The 23124-nt window shown below is 38.5% G+C and overlaps 1 long non-coding RNA gene across 1 annotated transcript; it reads right to left on the reverse strand.

Moving 5' to 3' along the window:
- Positions 1-8996: 8996 nt before the first annotated feature.
- On the reverse strand, positions 8997-15319 carry LOC111743200. Its single transcript, XR_002781595.1, has 4 exons — positions 15016-15319; positions 14088-14221; positions 11232-11335; positions 8997-9448 (listed from the first exon to the last, which is right to left on the reverse strand). It is a non-coding gene; the product is annotated as an uncharacterized LOC111743200 (long non-coding RNA).
- Positions 15320-23124: the final 7805 nt, after the last annotated feature.

Genomic DNA, 23124 nt, shown 5'->3' on the forward strand with positions numbered 1-23124 from the left:
GTTTTCTTTCTGGAAAAGTTTAAATTAAATTTAATGTCTTTAGCAGCACTAAGGGTTATTCAGATACACTAGGTTGTAAAGAAATGTATCCATTTCATCTAAGTTGTCAAATTAATTGGCATAAAATAATTTATAATATCTTCTCATTGTTTTAATGTCAGTAGGATCTGCTATGATAACTGTTATTTAATTCCTGAATTAGTAATTCCTTTTCTCTCATTTTTTCTTGATTGGTCTATCTAAACTTTTATCATTCTTATTAATCTTTTCGACAAACCAACTTTAATTGTATGTTTTCTATTTTATTTATTTCCACTCTTATTTTTAGAATTTCCTTTTTAAAAATTAACTTTGGGTTTAATTTTCTCTTTTTTTTCCACATTACTTAAGGTTGACCATAGATCATTGATTTTATATATTTATTCTTTTCTCATAGTCACTCAAACTTACAAATTTCCTGTTAAGCACTGCTTTAATACATTCAACAAACTTTGATATATTGTCTTTTATTATCACTTTTTGCAAAATATTTTCTAATGTTTCTTGTGACTGTTTTTGGTTTATAGATTATGTACTAGTGTATTTTTAACTTTGCAAATATTTGGCTATTTTCTAGATAGCTTAATTTTGTGTGGTCAGAGAACACCATTTATCTAATTTCAATGAGACTTGTTTTATGGTCCAGACCAAGATACAATTATTGCTTAATTTTAGAGAAGAGCCTTTAAAAGTGGTACTCTGAGCCTCTTGTCCATCCCTTTATGTTCCCACCTCTTTCCCTATTCTGGTCTCCAAGGTTCTCATCTTGCTGAGACACCTGTCAAGGGCAAGACTCAAGCCCTTGTAGTCCTTATAAACTTTCTTTCATGTAAACTAGACTTTAGAGTCCTCCATAGATTTATAATCACACCAATTCTCTGAAATTACAGCTTCTAAAAATATATTCCAAATCTCTAAAGAAATGGGCATTTGGGGGTAAGTTTATGTTTCTAAAATATCAGAGATGAATACATTGACTAAGAATAATAAGTTAAACTCTAACAATTCCCAGTGATTTACATCTTGAATGGTCTCTGAAAGACCATCACAAGAGAATGAGAGCCTTGTAATGATATCTTGAGGGTGTAGATTTTGTTCACCACTCCAGATATCAGTTTATAATATAGTTTAGTGGACTGTAAGGGGAAAATACTACCACTCCATTTCTCAAATGAAAACTCAGCTATATTCCTGATCCCACTCAGCACTATTGTTGGATAACAGTGAAATATCCAAAGGAGTAAAATTGGAATGAGGTATAAAAATTACATAAAAATTACTAGCTCTCACTGATATCCAGGTAGCCTCTCATTTCTGGGCAAGAGGAAGACTACATCTCCTAGACTTCCTACAGCTATACCAGGCAATGTGACTACTGTGGCCAATGGGAAATGCACAGAAGTTATGTGCATCATGTCAGGATGAGGTAATGAATAAATAGTTCACTGGTAGCCTTTTGACACCTTCTTTCCCTGACTTGATAACATATGGCATTCCAGGTAATGGAGCCACTGCCATTTTAAGTTCCTGAATGGCTATGTAGATGCCTTCACCCAAGATTACCCATGTTAGATATAAGCAAGAAGTAAACTTAATTTTGTTAAGCCATTGTGCTTTCAGGGTAAAATTCTTGCTGTAGTGTAACCCAGATCTTTGCTACTCGAAACATCATCCCTGGACCAGCAGCATCAGTATCATCTGAAATCTCATTGGAAATGTAAACTTAGACTATCCCAGACCTACTGAATCAAAATGTGCATTTTAAGAAGATCCCCAGGTAATTCATGTATTAATTTGCTAGGACCGCCTTAACAAAATACCACAGAGTGAGTGGCTTAAACCATAGAAAGTTATTTTCTCCTGTTCTAAAGGCTGGAAGTTCAATATCAAGATGTCGGCAAAATTAATTTCTCCTGAAACTTCTCTTCTTGTCTTGCATGTGGCTGACTACTTAAAGTGTCCTCACGTGCCTTTTTCTCTATGCATGTGCATCCCTGATGTCTCTTCTTTATCTTAATTTCTTTTTAGAAGGACAATAGTCAGATTAAATTAGCATCTGCTTTAGGGTCCTCGTTTTAACTTAATTACCTCCTTAAAGGCTCTATCTCAAAATACAGACACATTGTGAGGTACTGGGGTTTCAGGCTTCAACATATGGATTTTGGGGTGACACAATTTCATCCATAACCATTCATATGCATATTAAAGTTTGAAAAACACTGACCTAACCCATCCAAAATGCATAACAAGTCGCCTAAACTATAAAATGACTCATGCGGTCTGATTTCTAAACATTAAAATAACAAGGCTCCTCCTGACTTTAATCACCTTTTACACCTTTTAGACTTACCTTCTATCACTGTTTTTGTAAGAAGTAATCGTCAGATTACCATTGGATTCTGCTTCTAAGGGCTGGTAACAAACCAATGACACATCTTCTGAAATGCAGATTTCATTTTGGCAGTATGGTCTTGAAATCACATCACCAATTCAAAGGCTAAATAATCTTTATTTGATATTTCCAAAATAAACCAAGAAGGCAGGTTATCCTCTTTTGCAGAGATCTAACCTCTATCCAACGGTAGGCATCACATAAGGTAGCATATTGCCTGAATATTGGACATCTAGACGAGAAAGACATCTTCACTCTACTGCCAAAATCTACATACTGAGGTCTAAATTTAGGTTTAGAAGATGATCATGCAAATTTCAAAAAAAAACACATCTCATTCCAAACTCACAACCTCTTGGGGATGTAAGAATGTAGGCTGACTATGTCCCAGTGCTCGGGCCAGCTTTACAACATGCCCACTAAGTGACTCACTAGACTGCATGAATAGCTCTCATGCAAGGAGTCCACTGCCTTCCAAGCCAGCCTCCTCTCTCTTCTCATAGAGCTAATTTCATCTATTGCTATCTTTGTTGTCATCTTGCTGTTCCCAGTTCTACTCCCTGGTCATATAAAAATTTAGTCCTTTCTCATAAAACTGCTTTTCAGTTAGTTGTACTACGCTATCATAATATCTCCCGGTTTTCTCTTTTCCAGGTTAACCACATCCATCTGGCCTTGGGAGAAGAAACAGAGAAGTCAAATACTACCTTAAATTCTAATACTATACTTCATGAAAATGTGAACAGACAAGAGGTTCCTTATAAGACAGCCACTCTGTGACTCTAAGCATTGATTCTGCATTTCCAGTTGGCAGGATATTTGATATCATTTAAAAATGTCAAAAACTGTAAGTCCAGAATGCCATTAAACTCGGAGAACTGACAAGAGGGTGCAGAGTAAATGGTCCGGAGCTGCACAGTCCAATATGGGAGCCACATCTAACTAGAGTCATGCAGATCTTGGCTTTAACTCAAATTCTGCCACTTAGAAATGTTACTTAACCTCTCAGAGTCTCGGTTTTCTCCTCCGTAGAATAGAAATAATAATAGAACTCAATAATAGAACTCATCTTGTATTACCAGTTCTTGTGATGAATTCATGTGATGATGTTTAATACAGTGAATACATATTCTTTATCAGAAGCAGAGAGCTCAAGTAACAGGACTAATGTGAAACATAAAGTTAGGGGCAAACCATTCAAAACCAGCGAAATTTTGTGACCAGAGCACCAACCAAAGCAGTGATCATTGATAGTTGTGGAGATAAACTTGGACTTCCCAGTAGGCAGCTCAGCATGGCTAGAGGCTGTCATCTAAAATATTAAAAATGCACAAAAGTAATAGAGTGGAAATGCTGGAAAATCGAGCAAGGCTGAGAAGAGATGAAACAATGCCATTAGAAGTGGAGTGGTGAGCCAGCGGGGCTGCCACGAAGATGGAGACCATGCGAGCATGAGGTGGGAGTCCAGGTGTCCGTTTCTACTTTGAATATTTAAAAATACAGCTGATAAGGCTCCTGCTGCTTGGACAGCAGCAAGTTAAGGGTTTTGCTCTCTCCCACTGAAGATGATAATTCTACTCTTATTATTCCAGGTCCCTTTGTTAGAAATAAATTGTGTGTGAACCAACACAATCTCCTCACTATACCAGCATCGTTTCCCTTTGATCAACTGTGCCTCAGCTAATCCATATTTACGGAAATATGCATTATAGCAGTGTGGACCACAGGAGAAAAGGAACTGGGTATAGAATCAGAAGAAGCTAAAGACCCTTAACTAGCCTTGTCAACTGCATTTAGGAGAACGATACTATTCCACAGCTGCTAGTTATTGCATGCAGTGTTAGGAGGTCTAGATAAGGAAGCTATGGAATGCTGCACAAAACAAAATTTCCTAGGAGGATGGAGTTTGAATGAGGTCAGCTTGGCTTGCTACTAACAAGGAGACATGGATGTTACCAGCTGTAGTTCAGCAATCAGAGTTCCAACATGATTTAGGAGGCACAAGGATTATCCTTTGCTTCCTTCTCGTATCACCAAAAAACTCATCCCCAACTACTCATCATTCTTGCTGCCTCCCATGGAACTCTGGAACTTTGGACAGGTGTAAGGAACTCTTATCAAAGAACTTCATAGATGGTTGAGCCATCTATGCGTTTGATTTATACACTTTACCATAATTTCTGCAAATGGAGCAACACTTGGGGAAAAAATTTCCTTTCCTCACTCTCTTTACTGTCCCCAAGGTCAAATCCATTCATAAGGCCCACCTGGGCCCCCCGACTCTAGACAGAATCCTTCCACCATTGACTGTTAAGGTTAGTGTTTCAGAAGAAACCCATTTCCTCTGCCTAGTCTCATCCCAATGCAAAGACATGGTGGACGAGAAAAAGCACTCAGTACTGCTTTGATTTAAGTGCTTAGAGATAACAGACAGCTTTGCACTGATTTTTAATGTCCATGGCTTGAGATAAAGAGCATTTTCTTTGGTATCACTGCCCTCCTGCACTTCATCCTTCTTTCTCCTTCATCTCCTCCTCTAATTTCCACACTTGGCTCATCTTAGACCAAATTCACAAAGAAAGAATAGCAGCCTCATGCCCTACCAGGAAAATGTCATGTCCACAAGTACGAAGGGAACGTGGCCATTAGTTTGTTTTTACACAGAGAGGCACAGCCTGGACAATGTCTGAAAGACGCCAGAAGAAGGCTGGCTTCTCAGTGTTCTCAGCTTCACAGGTGTCACTGTGTAATAGAAGAAACAGAGTCTGAAAACCTCGCTTCTGCTCCTAGAACTTCTAGCTATGTGAACTGGGATAACAGACTTCTCCACAGGCCTTAGTCTAATCTTCTCATGTATAAAGTGAGGGTGGTGAGGAATAATAATAACGATGATAACTATCATTTAATATGAACTTACAATGTACCAGGGGTTGTGCTTTGCTTTTTACACGTATTTCCTCACGAGTATTGATTGTCACATTTCTACTGATAATGAAATTAAAGCTGCAACCTCTGTGTTTATAACCATTACTTCTTCTCTAAAGACTTCTTTGGCCTTCTCCAACCAAACCTGACCAAATAACTGTAATGCATACTTTACTCTATGGTTTTCCCTTACTGCACTGTTATCCAGATATGTTTACTGGCCTGTGTCTCCAATTAGACTTCAATTACATCTTCCTGAGGACAGAGTCTTAGCAAAATATATCCAGAGAACCTAGCACAGTTCTTGGTACATAATAGGTAATTAAGATTTGACGAATAAGAAAATAGTGTCTGCACTTCTGAAAGCACCAATTCGACTTAGTAAACTGGCATACCACGCTTTCTTTGAGTTTAAGCGCTGCTACCCACCATCCCGCCATAGTGGTTGTTCAGCCTCCAACCTTCTCTCATGGGTTGGGGTAGGCAATAACAAGTTCAGCAGAACTATGAGACAATTTCAATGTGATTAAAAGAGACCGTTTAGTTCAAACCACATAATTTTAGTATCACTGCTATCTATTCCAACATATTTGGACTGAAACATGGTAAGTTATAGAGAAAAACACACAGAAAAATGCACAACTCAATAAGATATGGATTTCCAATAAAGAATAGATAGTTATACACAGATTTTAGAAAGCACATTAAAGAAAAATGTGCTTTAGTCTGATTTTATATAGCTCGAGGAATTTATTTCCATACTTACTGCATGGTATTTAAGTACCCCAAATAGACAAATCTTTGGTTATGGCAAGAAAGTGGCTCAGTGGTAATTATGGATCAACACACACCCACAGTTAATAGTTGCTGTCGTTCAGCATCGGTGCAACCACTTACACTGCCAATATTAGAAACACTCCTGCCTCCCCTCAGGCATAGTGAATGACTATGGGGGCAGGATTACCTTCCACTAAGCAGATTTCTTAGCTCCAGGCCTCAAAGCATTTGTAACCATTAGGGAAAACATGAGGCCGTGAACCAATTAAAAAAGTAAAAAACTATCCTCAAGCTCACAAAACCGCATAATTACAATGCAACATAGCATTTTGATTGAGTATTTGGAAAAGCTGATACAAAGTCTCCGAAACTGCACCCATATGTATCATAAGCACAGTGCCTTTACCTGTGTAAACTCACTTTTTAATGTTTGTTTCCATGATATATACATAGGGAAAGATGAATACAGAGAGAGGGAGACTGCTACGTAGAGACAAATCCTATTGTTATTTTCCCTAAGTCCATTAATTGTTACTTTTGCATTCATTGGTTTTTAAAATTTTTAATGACTGTCAGTTACTCGTAGAAATATCCAGAAGTTTTGCCATACTATTCCTTTCAGAGCATCTACTTGTAGAAGCTTAAAGTACATAAACCAGTGGTAGTAATCAGATGATCAGGTTTAACACTAGATTTTCTTTCACCCTAAGACATATCACTTAGTCATTTTGGTACTCAATATTTTCATCAGTAAAAAGGCGCTGTCTGCCTACCTCAAGATTAGTCAGAATTAACACACACACACACACGCACACGCACACACACTGAAGAAGATATTTAGCTCCTTGGTCAAAGCCATAAGATAATTACTAACAGGTATTTGGGAGAGTGGGCAGTGCAAAGTGTAAACATTGCATTCTTTTTTGACACTGAGCCTGAAAGCATCTTCCCCATCCACTAATTTTGCCATTTTCCACCACCCATATCAGTGCTATCCTTGTGCACTTGGTAGCACTCGTTCCATCCCTGGTCTTCTCACATTACTTTACTTACCAAGTAGACAAAAGTATGTCTGTAGCCAAGTGCTCTCGAGTGTCATGCACAAACACAGATCCTGCATGGGAACCCGAGTAGAGAAGAAAGGTGCTGTGACAGAAGCAAAGCAAAAATTATAATGAATGTTTCATGGAGGCCAAAGACCACAAGGAGGAAAGCAGAAAAGGAGAGAGACGTGGAAAAGGAACAACCCAAGAGCAGAGACGCTAAGAGTATTTCACAACGCAGAGGTGAGGAGAGAAAAGGAAAGAGCACAGTACTGGGGAGCAGGGCATACACACAGACAATGGCTTTTTATTATTTCTCTTAATGCAAATAGACGAATGAGACGATAGAGATAAGCAAAGAATTTTTAAAAATCGTGAGATATAACCACTAGAGTAGAATCTACCACACTTATTCAGGGTTTGTTTAGGGTTTTGTTTTCTGAACAAAAAGAGATATTTTACATACTGTCTTAGAATTTCCTCTCCACTTAACAGCACACCAAGAATATATTGAGATCATCATTCTTACTTGTAGTCTCATTTGGCATTGCATGAATGAATGAGATTTCATTTAACCAGTCTCCCGTTGGACATATATGTAGATTGTTTTTCATAATTACAAATAATGCAGTATCGATTAGCTTTCACTGTGTAACAAACCACCCAAGACTTCACAGCTTAAGATAAAAACCAATTTTTAAAGCTCACATTTTTTTGAGGAAACTTTGAGAGCTGGCACAGCTGAAATGACTGGGGCCTCTCTCCACACGGTTTCTCATCCTGCAGTGGGCTAGGCTGGGCTTCGTCACACAGTGGACTCAGGCACAAGTGCTTTCCAAACCTCTGCTTCCCACACATTCATTAATGTCTCATAGGCCAATCCCACTCATACATCCAGCCCAGTTTCAAGGGAGGGAGAAATAGTCCTCACCACTTGTGATGGGAGAATCTGCTGTGTCACTTTAGAGGAGGTGTACTAAGAGGGACGAAAGACTTTTTGGCTGATTTGAGATCTTCCACAGATGTTGTGCTAAATATCCTTTCAACTACTTTTGTGCACACTTATCTGATTATTGATACGGGATAAATTTTTAAAAGATGTATTATTCAGTAAAAGATAAGAACGTTTTAAGCTATAGATTCATACTGCTACAATTGCAGTATATACTTTCACCTACTAGCAGCAATAAGAGCTCAGTGCCCGGCATAATGTATAATATATCACACGGTAAATATTAATTAAACAACCGGGTGAATGAACAAACAAAACTAAATAAATAAATCAACAAAAGATGAATAAACCAACAGCCCGACAATAATGGTATTACCATTCTTTAAATATTAAATTTAAATATCTGATAGGTGAGGAGGTGGCTCAAGACATTGTGCGTCTTGATTTCGATAAACAGTAGATGAAGTCAGTGATTATAGTCTGTGCGTAAGGGCACTGCACGGCATGAGCAATAGTTCTATTATGTGTAATTCTATCTGATTGAACAAATATACTCCAGTTGTGGATTAATAATTCAAGATACATGTCATAGGGCCCTGTCTTTCATTTTGTTTGGCTTAATATTTTCAATAACTATTTGAAATTGTATTTCCTCAATGTAATTCCTTTTTTAAAAAAATTTTGACAGACCCTCTGTTTGACTTAAATTGTTTTTATTATAATATGACTTAAATATAGGCACAAACAAGGTTAAATGTTTCTTTTGGTTTTCATATAACTACAAAGCTAGGAGTTAAAAATAAAACGCAAACTCTGCAAAAAGTGAAACAAACACATTAATGTGACAGATGATGTTCTCTGGCTGACATGAAATTACTGGTTTACCTCACATGGTCTTGCTGGCGAGGGACAGGTGCTTTCCAGCTCCACATGGCAATATTGGAAGGGCCTGGTGACGTCATTCTATAGCCTGGTGCAGTGCTGATGGCCTCAGCTCAGCACATACACATCATTACATATTTAGGTGCCTAGTTTTCTTTTCTCACTAACCATTTGTCACAAGCACAATCTTAAACACTAACACAATCACGTGCACACCAATATACCACATCAGTCTCAAGACGACTAGAATTTTTCACTTTTTCTATGGTCATTAAAGGAAAATAGAAATTTTAAGATTCCTGTAGAGAAGTCATTTAATTCATGACTGAGTGGTCACTAGGTCCCGTGCAGTTGCTAGATGCTGTAGATACAGCGACTGCATGCTCCCGTTTGCGGCTGGAACTGAAGGATTGCTACTGGAATGCAGATGACACCAGTCTGGGAGGGAGAAACAACATGTGACAATAGGACCTGGATTATAAAAGATCTTTATACAATTTTTCCCATTATAACATTTCGAAATTCCTAAATCAACTACATGCTTATTGTTAAAAAACCATATGTGATGCAGAAGTCTATAAAATATTTTAACTAAAAGCTACCCTTCTTTCGGTATCCTCTGGTCCTGCTCCCCAATGATCATAACTTCGTTAATTTGAACCTTCCAGACTTTTCTATGAGATGGAAAAACTCTGAAAAACTTCATTCAGTGAGTGCAATTCCTTATTTAGCCTCTGGCCTTCTCCACACAGTAGCATTTTCTAAAAGGTGTCCTTTTTACATTAGAGAATCTTCTGGATTGAAGTTAAAAGGGATCGTAGAGACAGGACAGGGCAAAACTCCTCTATTTTGTAGAATCGTTACTTTGTTCTAAGTTTTGTGAAGAGAATTAAAGGTACTGCATGCAAAACACTTAGCATACAGCAGACAATAAATAGCTATTACCATAATTTAAAATAATGGTTGTTCTTGAACCCTTACTGGCTTTTTCAGTTTATAGTATACTATGTCTTGATTATGAAGTGATGGCAGTTCTTTTTCTGACATCTTGAGGAAAAAAAAAGCCTTTTAATGTGGCTGCCCATTGGGGATTATAGCTTTTCATAAGCTTTGGAACACCACTTCTCAGTCGCCCGTCCATTTAATACAATATCCCCCTTGTCCTCATAACAGAGACGTTGGAGGGGAGGTAGAGGTTTGGTCATTTGAACTGAGACAGAGAGTTAGTGTCAGAACCATAGTGCTCTTCCAACTCTAAAATCTAATTTCCTTAGAACTGTATTTAACGGTTCTACATTTACGGCTCAAGTTCCTGGCGTCCCATCCACTCATATATACTACATCACTTAGGTAATGCTTGGAAAGTACTTTGAAGGAAATGGGCCCAGAAGTGCTAAGTAGAATTACATGATATGAGTCGACAGTGGGGAGCCACAGGAATAGATAAAATCTCCTGTCTGAACTACATTTCATTTTCTCTGGTAGATTTTATGGAACCTTCATGTGTTACACTGGAAATAAAGCAGGAAGTCACATTTTTATGAGTAATATGTATATTGAATATTGAAAAAATAACAAAGTAATGAAATGGAATATTTGCGCTCAGTTGGGTATAATAAAAATAGTCAGTTAGAAATTAAGGGTCAGTTACTTTACATTATGCAATATTTTTATTAAATAACAACAACAAAAAAATAAAGATAGGAGAAGATAGCCATGGAAAAAACAGTTTTGAAAAACTTTCTTATTCAGAGAAAGTGGTTTTGGAGAATCTGAAAGGTTCTTGGTCCATGGAGAAAGTTTACTTAAAAACATCCACCCAAGCTGAGTCAGACCATTTAGAACTTGTGAACCATTGGAAGGAGCTGGGATTTTATTCTACCAACTATGAAAATCCACTAGATGTTTTCCTCCAAAGTCATGAGATCTGACTTACCTACGTCATATGAAACATTAGGGATTCACATTCAGGAGTGGCTTCTGAGGCCAGCTGCAATCAACCCTCTACCTGTGAAAATAGGCGAGGGGGGAGAGGGCAAGGGTATAGTTGGGAAGCACTGGAGCTAAAGTTAGACCATACACTACTCTATGGAAATACTCAAGCAAAATAATGGGGATGTGATAAAGTATTGATACTAACAAATATCTGTGCCCTGCCAACACGGGAGAGCTTCATAAGATATAAACACTACCAGCGGTCATTTCATTTTAATATACTTACTGCAACTCCTTATCACTGGTGGTGTCCTTATGGGTATTTTTTTCAACAGGGGCTTCTATGCCCTGGTATTCAAAGTTGTTGGATGTTGATCTGCAGATTTATGCCTTTTTGAAGACATCATGTTTATTATTAATGTGTTACAACAGTGTATCAAGATCAAAGCATAAACGAAAATAACCAACAGCTTGCACAGGAGATTCAGGAGAAAAGTTGCAATTCTTTCTCGACTCTGAGCACATAGAGCTTAGGTCGATATTTGATATGTACTTGGGAAAAAATATGATAGATGTATTGAAAGAGATGTATTGTAATGAGAATTAAAAAATTAAACAAAAAAACCCACCCATTTATTCATTTGTTCATTAATTAAAGAAACTTTTACTAAATACCGTCAGTGACTGAGTACTGTGCTAGATACTGGTGTAGAGAACATAGGAACATGCTATATTGGAGGCAAGATAAACTGTGTGCTTGTAAAACACAGAGAAGGGAATCTTCCGGGAAGGTCATGGAAAGAGTCCCTCGAGGAGGTGATATCTAAAACCTTCGTAAGGGTGAAAAGGTGTTTTCTAGAAAGAATGAGAAGGAAGGGACTTCATGGCAGTGGAACAGCGTTAACAAAAGCACAGAGGTGCCAAAGACATGGGAGGGTGAGGGAATGACAAGGTTTAATAATCTAGAACACAAAGTGTTAAGTCTAGAGGTGAGACCAGAGGAAAAAAGCTAGTTCTGATTTTTCAGAATTTTACAGGTATTGCTAAAGAAAGGTGTGTCCTTTCTCCCTTCACAGAGAGAACATATGCTGACATATTTGTGGAAATGGTGTGTTCTACTCAATTAAATTCAGCAAATATACGCACGCAATCCTGGGACACTGAGGTGAACATAAAAAGATCCCAGTGGTCCAATGCTTGCAACGTAGCTGGCACACTGTTCTTGCACACACCTTGGTATTCACTTCAATCATTTGGTACTCTGTTGGTTGGAACCACACCTTGTAAATCATTTCTAAGATCAGGCGCAGCACAGCACAGAGGAAGGTGTGGGGCTCTAGAGTCAGACTTCCTGAGTTCAATTCCTGAGTCCCATAAATATTAGTTGTGTAATGTTGGTTAAGCTAACAGAGTTTTTTCCTCTGTAAAATGGGAGTCTTAATAGTTCAGTCTCGATGAAGTGAGACAATGCAGGCACAACACTCAGCACAGTAAGCACTGGAGAAATATAAGCTATTATTACAAGTATACTTCATGTGTGTCTACGTTCCACTGAAAATCTGTTTAGCTCCTCAGAGTGTCATGTGTAGCTCCACAGAAAAGGAACAATCACTGCCTGTTGTTCTTGTTCTGTGACTTCTCTCTGTGCTTTGCAAGATCAAAGTGTATATATACTTAGGAAACGTTTGTTCATTACTTTGGTACAGCCAACATCATCATCACCAGCATCATCATCATCCCATCGTATGTTGATGGAGAAGGCTATAGTTTACAAGTGCCTTCCAGCTACTTTTAAAATAAAATAAGTAGAGATTACATCTGGCGATAAGTGTTTTCTCTTCTCTCCAAATGCCAAAGCGATGTATGTATTTTGTTTCTGAATGCCTTAGCTTAACCTCATCTCTATTGCCTCCAAACTGAAAAATCACATGAGGAGACAGAAGGATTTGGGCAGATGAAATTGAAGAACATAAATAAAACAGATGGATTACCTGACATGTGTGAATATATCAAGAGAAAATTTTAACTTCTGGCAATGAGCTTAGGAATGAATCACTGATTGGTATATAGAAAAGTAAACAGTTTAAAGATCATTGCAATTATTAACTCCAGGGAAAATAAAAAGTTGTTCAAGAAAGAAAATGTAATCATAACGTACAGAATGACTCAGTTGTGAGAAAATATTCACTTAGTTATATTAAAGTGAAGTCTAAACATGTTTCTATCAAACTCATGATATAATTACAGTGAAAGGATGTGGAAGGGAAAGTACATATATGTGTATGAGTCAGGAAGAAAGAAGAGGGCAAAAATAAAGGTAAGAATGTTTTCTAAAAGAATCAAAACAAGACAGTTAGTTATTTAGAAATATGCAGGCAAACACAAAAGAAACAGCTAACAAAGTTGAAAACGGCTGCTCTGGGAAGGAGGACAGGCAGAGGTTACTGTTTTTCAAAATAAACCTTATAAAGTAGGATTTTTTCATTATAAAAACAATGACTATGTATGAATTTAATACAAATAAATATTAAATATATTAAAAAGCATGAGGAGAACTGTGTTCAGTTTGAAGTGTTTAAATCTGTAAGGAAGGATGAATTTTAGTTGAGCCCATTATGCAAGACTTCAGAAGGCAAAGAAAAGATGCAAGTTTTTAAGCAAAGGAGTGGCATGATCAGATTGTACTATGGACAAACAAGTTTTAAAAAATATATATGGCCTTTGCTGTCGTAGGGTAGAAAACAGCCATAGACAATATGTAAACGGATGGATAAGGGGCTGTTTCAATAAAACTTCATTTCCACAAACAGGCCACTGGCACAACCTGATTGAAAATGAGCAAAAGACTTAAACAGATGTGTCTATAAAAAAGATATACAAAAAGCTCAACAACAATAATCATTAGAGAAATTTAAATCAAAACCACAATGAGATACCACCTCAAACACAGATTAGGATGGCTGCCATCAAAAATATAGAAAATAACAAGTATTGGCAAGGATGTGGAAAAATTAGAACCCTTGTGCACTGTTGGTGGGGTGGTAAAATGGTACAATCACTGTGAAAAGCAGTATGAAGATTCCTCAAAAAATTAAACGTGGAATTAACATGTGACCCAGCAATCCCACTTTTGGGTACATACCCCAAAGAATTGAAAGCAGTATCTTAAAGAGATATTTGTACATCCATGTTCAAAGTAGCACTATTTACAATAAAAAGGTGCAAACTGAGTTGAACTGCAGTTTCTCAATGGCAAACTTCTGAAGTGGGTTGAGTCTGGAGTGAATCAAATAGGGAGGGAGAGAAGGAAAAGAGTAACAAACATCATTCCCTTCAGAGGAAAAGTGAATTCAGTAATTCCAAGACTCCCCTCCCCCAAAAAGTAAAAGTTCCACATTAAAACCTGCCATCTGCAGTTCAGTAGTGTTGAGTACATTCGCACTGTTATGCAATCTTTTGAACTCTTCATTTTGCAAAACTGAAACTCTATATCCATTGAACAACAACTCTCCATTCCTCTCTTCTCCCGATCCCTAGTAATCACCGTTCTGTGTTCTGTATCTGTGAACTTGACTACCTTAGTATCTCATATAAGTGGAATAATACAGTATTTGTCTTTTTCTGACTGGCTTATTTTACTTAGCATAATGTCCTTAAAAGTTCATCCGTGTTGTAGCATGTGTCAGAATTTCCTTTCTTTTTAAGGCTGAATAATATTCCATTGTGTGTATATACCATATTTTGTTTGTTTATCCATTCATCCATCAATGGACATTTGGGTTGCTTCTATCTTTTTATTGTTCCAATCGCCTACATTAAAAGTATCCTGTGTCCAGGAACCTTGTAATAAGCCTCTGAAAGCTTATTATCGTGTCTATATCTTCTACGGAGCTGCTTTGTTTTCAGTGTTTTTTAAAGGTGTACCTAAGACGATGTCAGAAAATCTTCGATAGGGTTTCCAACTGCCCTGCTGTGCTGCAAATGTAAGATTTTGGGGTTTAAAATAAGAGAACAAAGTTACCAGTGACCTGAAGGCCCACATTATACACATCTTCTTGGGAGCAAGTTACCTGAAGCAGGGAGGGTGAGGTGAGGTGGACGGCTTGATTTTCTAATGCACAAACACGAGCGGCTATGATCCTCAGGGATAGCATTTGCGTCCCTCCACTTACGCCCAGGCTTCCCAATCCTCTTTGAACTACCCGCTGCACAGTCGTTTTATTAAACCCGTTTCTTATTTCTCACTTCCCCTGAGAAATAGAGGATGACACATAGAGTCACCGAATTATCAAGGGGCATCATAAAGGCATTTCTGGAGCTTTCAGAACCAATGCCCAGTTCTTAGCCTTCCTCTCAGAAAGCCAAACTCCAGGCAGCGAGCTGGGAAACTCTAAAATCCGTTGCCAAAGTCGAAACCTGCTCATATTTTATAAGGTTAAATGGTGAAAGTGAAGGCTTGATTGTTGGCTCTGTAAAAATGGGGAAGGAAGAGAAGGGACAAAAATGTGGCTTTTCAAGGTAAAGACTTTTATCTAAAGCAGGTACATTGTACAACTCCAAGCTGAGAAACAAAGGAAGCCTTGTGTAGCTCCCTCCGCAGGTCATACTAATGCTGCAGTGGGAGTAAAAGGAGTCAAGGAAATGGTTTCTGTAAGCCCTGGAAAAGAAAGAGCAATTCATGAGAGCTGCAAACAGGAGGCTTGCTCTGAGGTGTGCCTGCGGGCCTGGCTTGGCCAGCGGTCATGTTTCACCGTAAGGAGAGGAGGCCTACTGGGAGCCGGAACCTGAGGCAGGCTAAGGTCTCCCTGTGGCCAATCAACCACTGACAGGAGAGACGATGCAGCCTCCCTGAAAACAGAATCAGAGCAGGCGTCCAGGAGGCCTCTGTCCAGGACTAGTTGGGGTGGGGTGCCAGAAGCGAGGCACAGGGAATGAGAGACTGGCCCCATTGCTTAATAGTCTGTTCTCTGAGGCAAATCCAGAGGAGCACGCTCTCCAACATGGCAGCCGCTAGCCAAAGGTGGCTGGTGAGGACCTGAAAAGTGGCTGGTCTGAAATGAGGTGTGCTGAAAACTTAATAGATATGCTATAATTTGAAGATGAGTGTGTATTAAAAAAAAAAAAGAAAAAAAGAAAAAAAAAGAATGTAAAATGTCTCTATAATTTTTTAAATTTAATTTCAAATTTTCGAATTGTTGTGATAGAATAACATTTTGGATATACAGGGTTAACCGAAACATATTATTCAATTTAACTGCTTCTTTTTACTTTTCAAAAATGGGACTGCTAGAAAATTTTAAATTACATGTGACTTGCATTGCATTTCCTTTTGGAGAACACAGAATGGCTCTGACATTCTCAACTCATTTTCTTTTTGGTATGGGGAAAAGGAGAGAATAAGAAGGAGGAGAAGATCCTAATGAAGGATGTATTCACGGTCCTAAAGCCTGCAGCAACTGATTTGAGGTACCTAATTCCTACAGTACCATCCATTCTATTCCTTGAGATCCAGCCCCTTGTGTCTGATTCACACTGTGGTCCCAGCACCCAGTATGTGTGTGGTCAGTTGTAATTCAGCTAAATGGCTATTTCTGGGGATTGACTGGCTATCAGCTGAGGAAAGGAAGAAGACTGGGTCACACATCTCTCATCCTCCAGCAGGCTAGCTGAGCCTGTTCTCATGGCACCTGGGCGGTTTCCAAAACAGCAAGTGGAAGATGCAAGGCCTCTTGCAGCCTAGTCAGAACTGTATTATCACCACTTCTGCCACGTTCTATTGACCAGCACCATCACGAGGGCAGCCTAGATTCCAGAGGTTGGAGAACAGACTCTCCTCTTGATGGAAGAAGGTGCAAAGTTACATTGTAAGACATGTACATCGAGGGAGGGAAATAATTTGGGCCATTTTTATATCCAATCTATCACAGGGGCCTTGTCTACTTCCCTTAGTTCTTCCCTGTCTGTTATACCCTATACTGCAGCCAAACCGTAATCCTCATTTCCCAAACACGATGCCAGATCCTTTCAAAAATCTGTTTTTAGACTTTCAGTTTCCTTGACCTAAAATGCCTTTTCCATTCCCCCATGCTTTCACCCTTAAATTATCCTTCAAAGTGTAACTTACAACTCTAAGTAAAAGGGGCTGACTAAAGATGCATTCTTCTCTGGTGCCTCATGAAAATCTAGTAAAAGGATATAAAGAGGATTTTAAAAAATAAAGATGCACAAAACTACAAGGGCAAAAAGAAGAGAAGAAGACAGGTAATAAAGTATTTTGACGAAACTGGGGTGTGGAAAGCAGATGCATGATGCCCAACTTAGCGAACCACAAAAGGTATGTGTGGGGGTGCAAGCAACAAAGTGAATTTCATCACAGGATCAAGAGGACTCAGGAACTAGGGGCTGGATGCCTGGGAGGATGGCCTAGGAGGGTGGCATGGGAAGAGCTGAAAACAGGATTTGCCGAATGTACAAGAAGCCATTAATCCGTGGATTTTTTCACCCTTTCCACACAGCCAGGTGAATACACTTCTTCATCAGAAGCCTGGAGGTTTAATACTGAAGAGGCTGAGTCTGAGGAACTCTGGAGTTGGAAAGAGCAGGCAGAGCTCACGGCAGAAGTCTCTGAACACAGGGATTAGGGGGCGTCTACGTACTCAAACATGAAACTTCCGGCTGCTTGCCCAACTCGGCTCTGAGAAAGCCGGCATCCAGATCTGTACATCCCAGGCAAGAGATTGTAGGATTCCTCTTTAGGAAAATTGACCGACTCAAAAGAAAAAATTGTAAAAATACTTACATTTGTGATCTCCCCGGTAAAATCTCAAGATACCTGCCTGATTCCCACAGAGGGATGCCTCCAGCCACAGCCTTAGTCTTTCCATGCACACTGTTCCAGGAAGCTTGAAACAGGAACAATTTGCCAAGGTCAAGAGACCTTTGACCAATGCCTTCACTAAGACAGACAGCAACAAAACCAACATCCAAAGAGACAGGAGACGGGCAGTAGAGGTCGGGCAATAGGAAAGCCAAGTCTGCATTTTCACAGACATGAGTCAATACACAATACCTAACTTTGAACAAAACAGAACGAGCATCATAAGCATATTATTTAAAAATATATTGGTAATAGAACTAAACCTGAAAAGTGCTGGAATTCATTGTCTGTAAGGAGTGGGATTCTAGGGGAGAGAGAGCAGGGCTGGGCTGATTTACATACCAGACTATATACATGTATTACTTTGTTAGAATAAAAAATTATTATTTTAAATAAACAAAACCTACTTAGATGACCTCCCTTATGTAAAGACTTCTCTATTTCCAAGACAAGTTCACAGCTCGACTTGGTGTTTTCATATAACTGTGTTCATAAGACTAGTTTATTGAAACATTCATGAAATGATTCATTGGTGAGAACACATTCACACCTTTAACCACCTTTATCTGTAATGTATCTGTGTGATTGTCTATCTCCCTAGAAGGCTGTGCTTTTTGAGGTCCATGCTAAATTTTAATTTAGTGCTGGGCATTCAGAAGGCATGCCCTACATGGGAGGGGTGTTGGTGGTGAATAAATTACAGCTAATTCCTATGAATTAGGCAAGATTTTCTCCCTTTATTCACTGTCTTTCTATTTTATTTATTTTTACTTTATCGATTCATAAGTAGCTTTTTTCCTAAAAAGAATTTAAATTGACTGACGAAAACATATCCAACTATAAAGAAATAACTGAAGATATCAGGGCACATGCAAGCCTGTTTTTAAAAAGTTACACCAACATATGATTTAGAACAAGAAGGAAAGAAGTGGGGTTGGGGAGGGAGGGTGGAGAGACATAGGCAAACAGGCAGGAAGGCAGGCAGGCAGGAAAGAAGGAAGGAAGGAACTTAATGGCGAAAAGAATTTGCCCAATGCTTCTGTCTTCAGCCCCGGCCACACCATCCACTCCTGCAGTCTTTCCTCAAGCTATCCTCTGGGCTGATGAGTATCCTTTAAGACAAGGCCATTCAAAATGTGGTCTATAGATTAGTGCCAGTCTGTGAACTATTCTGTTTTTTAAACTGGTGAATTGAGGTACGTCTGGAAGTTGCAAGCAAGCATTTAGAAATGTTTTATAATAACATGTTAGAGTAATTTCATATCTGTGTACTCTTAATTAGAAAATTGGGGTTGTATTTTTTAAGTTTTCTAGTCAATCATTTTTACTGTATTTACATGGCCGATCGGAAATTTTAAAAAGATGAAAAGATTAGCATGTGCTATATCTTAGTTATCTTTGCATGCCTAGCACCCAGTACAATGCCCGGCCCACAGCAGACATTCAATAAATGTTTGCTGAGTATAACTAACTGAATATTTTGCTTGAGAATGTACAGCTAACATTTGATTTGGCGATACCTGCTTATCTAAGTTTCTATTATTAACCAAACCACCTTCTAATTGACAATCTTTCTTTAAAACATGCTTAATCATTAAACATGATTATTGGCAAGTGACCATATTGTTGTCCTGGGCGCTATCCTCACAAGTTTCTCCAGCACAACATTTTAAATCCCTTCTCTGTGTTTCATTTTGTCTTACTTTCACTGCTTAATCCTCTCTGAGGTAATGCTAATTTCCTAATTTTTGAGTTTAAATAAACACCTCACTCTTGTCCTCCTGTACTGTCCACGTGGGAAAATATCCATTTATCATCTGTGATGAATATATCACAGACTGTATGCAGAGTTCATGGCATACAGTAGGCTTTAAATAAATATTTCTCTCAAGGGGTAGCAAATATTAGGCATGTGTGCTGTAACTTCCTCCCCTGGTGTCTGAGGCACACGTTGCTAAACAATCATGACACTTTCCTTCTTACATAAAATACACTGTAGGTTCTGACTCAACCGCCGCCATTGCTAAAAAATGGAAATATACACTTTGTCCTCCTTGGCATAAACCAGGCAACCCATGGCATGATTCTAGACTAATGCTGCAATGAGTGATAATCCCAGTTCCAACCCTGTTTTTAGCAAGTATAGGATTCTGAATCTAGTAAGCTGGCATTAGACGATATAGAAAAGTGAGAACATATTTCACTTCAGATTTTCCAAAGACGAAAGAACCATTACATTTTTGAAGGAGAGGCAAGTAGATCTCCTGAAAGGTGATGTAGTCTCTTTGTCTTTAAGGAACTGGAAGAAATGTAAACAGGCTACGGCTAGATTAAGACCTAACCAACCAGTGGATTTCCCTCAAGAGAGAAGAAATGGTAAATAGCAGTCTTCCGGAAGCTTTACTAGGTAAGTATGAGGCATGGAGAGTGAGCGGGTGCTCCAAATGTAAACAGCAAAATTATATTAGACTATGAGAAAAATTATGGAACAACTATGCATAGCAAAAAAAAAAGACTAGATGAGAATACATCAAAATAAATACTGTAGTCTCTCTTAGAATGTAGTTATGGGTAACTTTTCCTTAATTTTGGCGAGCCTTCTATAATGTCCTTTTATTAAAGATAACATTAAAAGTTAATGAAGTGACTATTTCTCATTCTACAAATTTCTAAATAAAAAGAACACAAGAATAGGACAAACAGGAGTCTCTCAAGTTGTAAGGGCCTGAAGTAAGGGGACTGGACATGTAGGCAATGAGCATTTTATTGGCTTCCTGATTCTCGGCTACATACAGGGAAACGAACCTATCTAAAGGAAGCCATGCATCAAAATCATAAAAACCTGAGACTTCCATATCCTCCATGAAGGACAGGTCTTGGTACTTCAATAAGAGAACCAAGGATTGATATACTTCAATAAGAGAACCAAGGATTGATTCACGTATACTATTTTAGCTTGTGTGTGTGTGTGTGTGTGTGTGTGTGTGTGTGTGTGTGTGTGCGCACACACGTGCGCGTGTCTTGTCTTAGGTCAGAGGAAAGTATGGATCATCTGGAATCAAAGTCTCTTCTTTGCTTAATTTGGTTTTATTCCAGAAGCATGTGATAGCTTATAAACCAGAAGTTTGTATGTCTTCTCCATATATTCCAATATTGACTTTTTGAAAGGGCCCGCTTTAATCTGATCATCACTGTAACATGTTACAGAGACAGCAGCTTACAAAAAAATAATAAGGGAAAACAAAAGAATGTTGTCCTTTTGTTGTAAACTGTTGGAAGAGATGAAATGAATGCTTTGAAATGAAGCATTTAATAAGAAAACACTGAACACTGTATTGCTATGAGGAAGCTGTCTCGTTTATCTACGAGATAAGGACCATGTGTAGCCAGGTGTATAACCAGCTGCTTCCAGAAACTTGATGTCTGGGTTTGAAATGACTCGACTATTTTTTCAGCCAGAGGCTATAGTTTTCTCTCCACTAATTATTAGTGGAATGTTGTATAAAAGCCAAAGTTGTGATCTTTCCATAAGTTGCAAGTTTCATTTCCATCCTGTGGTATTGTATTTTTCTTCTATCCTCTTTAGAATAATTGCTTTAGATGTCTACTTCATGTCAATTGCTAACACTTTAAAAAATTTTTCCTTCAAATCTCTTGAAAATGCAAATTCATATATTAAACTGACTTACGCACCCTTTGACTTGCATGTAGTATGCCATCTGACCCTGCAAAATAGAATTGATCTCTTCACTTTTACTGACAGACTTCTTGAGAGAGTTAGCAGCCTATTCATTCTACCTGGTCCAGCTCACTCGCTTCTTAATCTGTTTCCTCAGTTTCCTTACCGCCAACCACTCTCTACTTTCTACCACCACTCTGGAATCAAACCCGTTTTTAAGATCTTTTCTCTGATTTCAGCTTCCTTAACTGTCTGTCCCATTTCCTAATGTTAGCTATTCTTCTCTTCTAGAAGCTCCCTTCTTTGGTTTTCATAGCGTTGTACTTTCTTGGTTCTCCCTCTAAACTTTTGTTTACTTCCCGACCTCTTGTAAGAGCTAATCATCAGCTGCCTGCCCTCTGAATGTAGGAATTTCCTTCTCTCTCCTCTTTTCATGCCTGCCCAATCCACTATCACTTTCATTTGACTGCTTCCTCAAACTATATTATTCGATTGCATCTCTATTCACTCAAGTTGATGTCTCTCAGCTTTAATGACCCGCTGCACCTCGAAGTTGCCCTATTCCAGACTGAGATCATTATCTCCTCTCTTAAATTAACTCTTCTTTCTTAATTCCCTATTTTCATTTATGGCAACGTAATTATTTTAGGAACCTGGAACTCATTTATGGCAACATAATTATTTTAGGAACTCAAACATAGAACTATATTTGATACCTCACTCTCTGTAGCCCCCAATGTCTAGATAGTCATGAGGTTCTGCCAACACTTATGTTGCAATGGCCATCTGAATTCTCCCCTTCCACACTTTTGACACTGGTTCAGACACTCCTTCTATCCTCAGAACCACTGCAATGGCCTTCTCCTAGTCTCACTGTTCCCTGCCACAATGATCTTCCTTAATGTGTGGTTTTGATCATTAAACATGCCCTGCTCATAAACAGTCAGTGGCTCCCCATTCTCTTAGAACTCAAAACCCTTCGCACTTGCACCCAAGCACATAGATAGCTTTCTAGCTCAGTCTCTCCCAATACACCCTACATGCACCTCGTAGTGTGGTGAATTCACATGAGTGTAGCTGTCGCTTTCTGAACTCTACACATCTCATACTTTTGCTCATCATCTTGCATTCATCTGAAATATCCTTCCTGGTTATTTCCATTTCTAGAAATCTTATTCATCCTATTAGGCCTAGTTCACTTCCTTCATAAGCCTCTCCATTTCTATTTCCTTTCCTATTCTGCCTTTTAGTACTGTTGTTTATATGCTTGTTTACTAGACCAGTCAGAAACATGTCATTGGCAAATAAAGGCTTGATTCTCAGCTAGCTGTGATACCAAGGACAAGTCCACAACCCCTTTGAACCTTGGTGTCTTCATTCATAAAATGCAGGTAATAATACAGTATAACACTGATTAAGACTGTAGGCTCTAGAGATAGGCAGACCTAGATGTGAGTTTTGACCCTAGCATTGCTATATAGGTTACAGTGGCCTTATTTGCAAAACACGAATATGAACAGGGCCTACCAGCTATTTTAAGGATTAAATGAGACAACGTTTAAACTTCTTAGTGTAATGCCTGGCACGTGATATTTTTAGTAAGCACTAAACATTGCCTATAAG

This window comes from Pteropus vampyrus, unplaced genomic scaffold (genome assembly GCF_000151845.1).
Source record: "Pteropus vampyrus isolate Shadow unplaced genomic scaffold, Pvam_2.0 Scaffold109, whole genome shotgun sequence".
In the NCBI taxonomy this organism is placed as follows: Eukaryota; Metazoa; Chordata; class Mammalia; order Chiroptera; family Pteropodidae; genus Pteropus; species Pteropus vampyrus.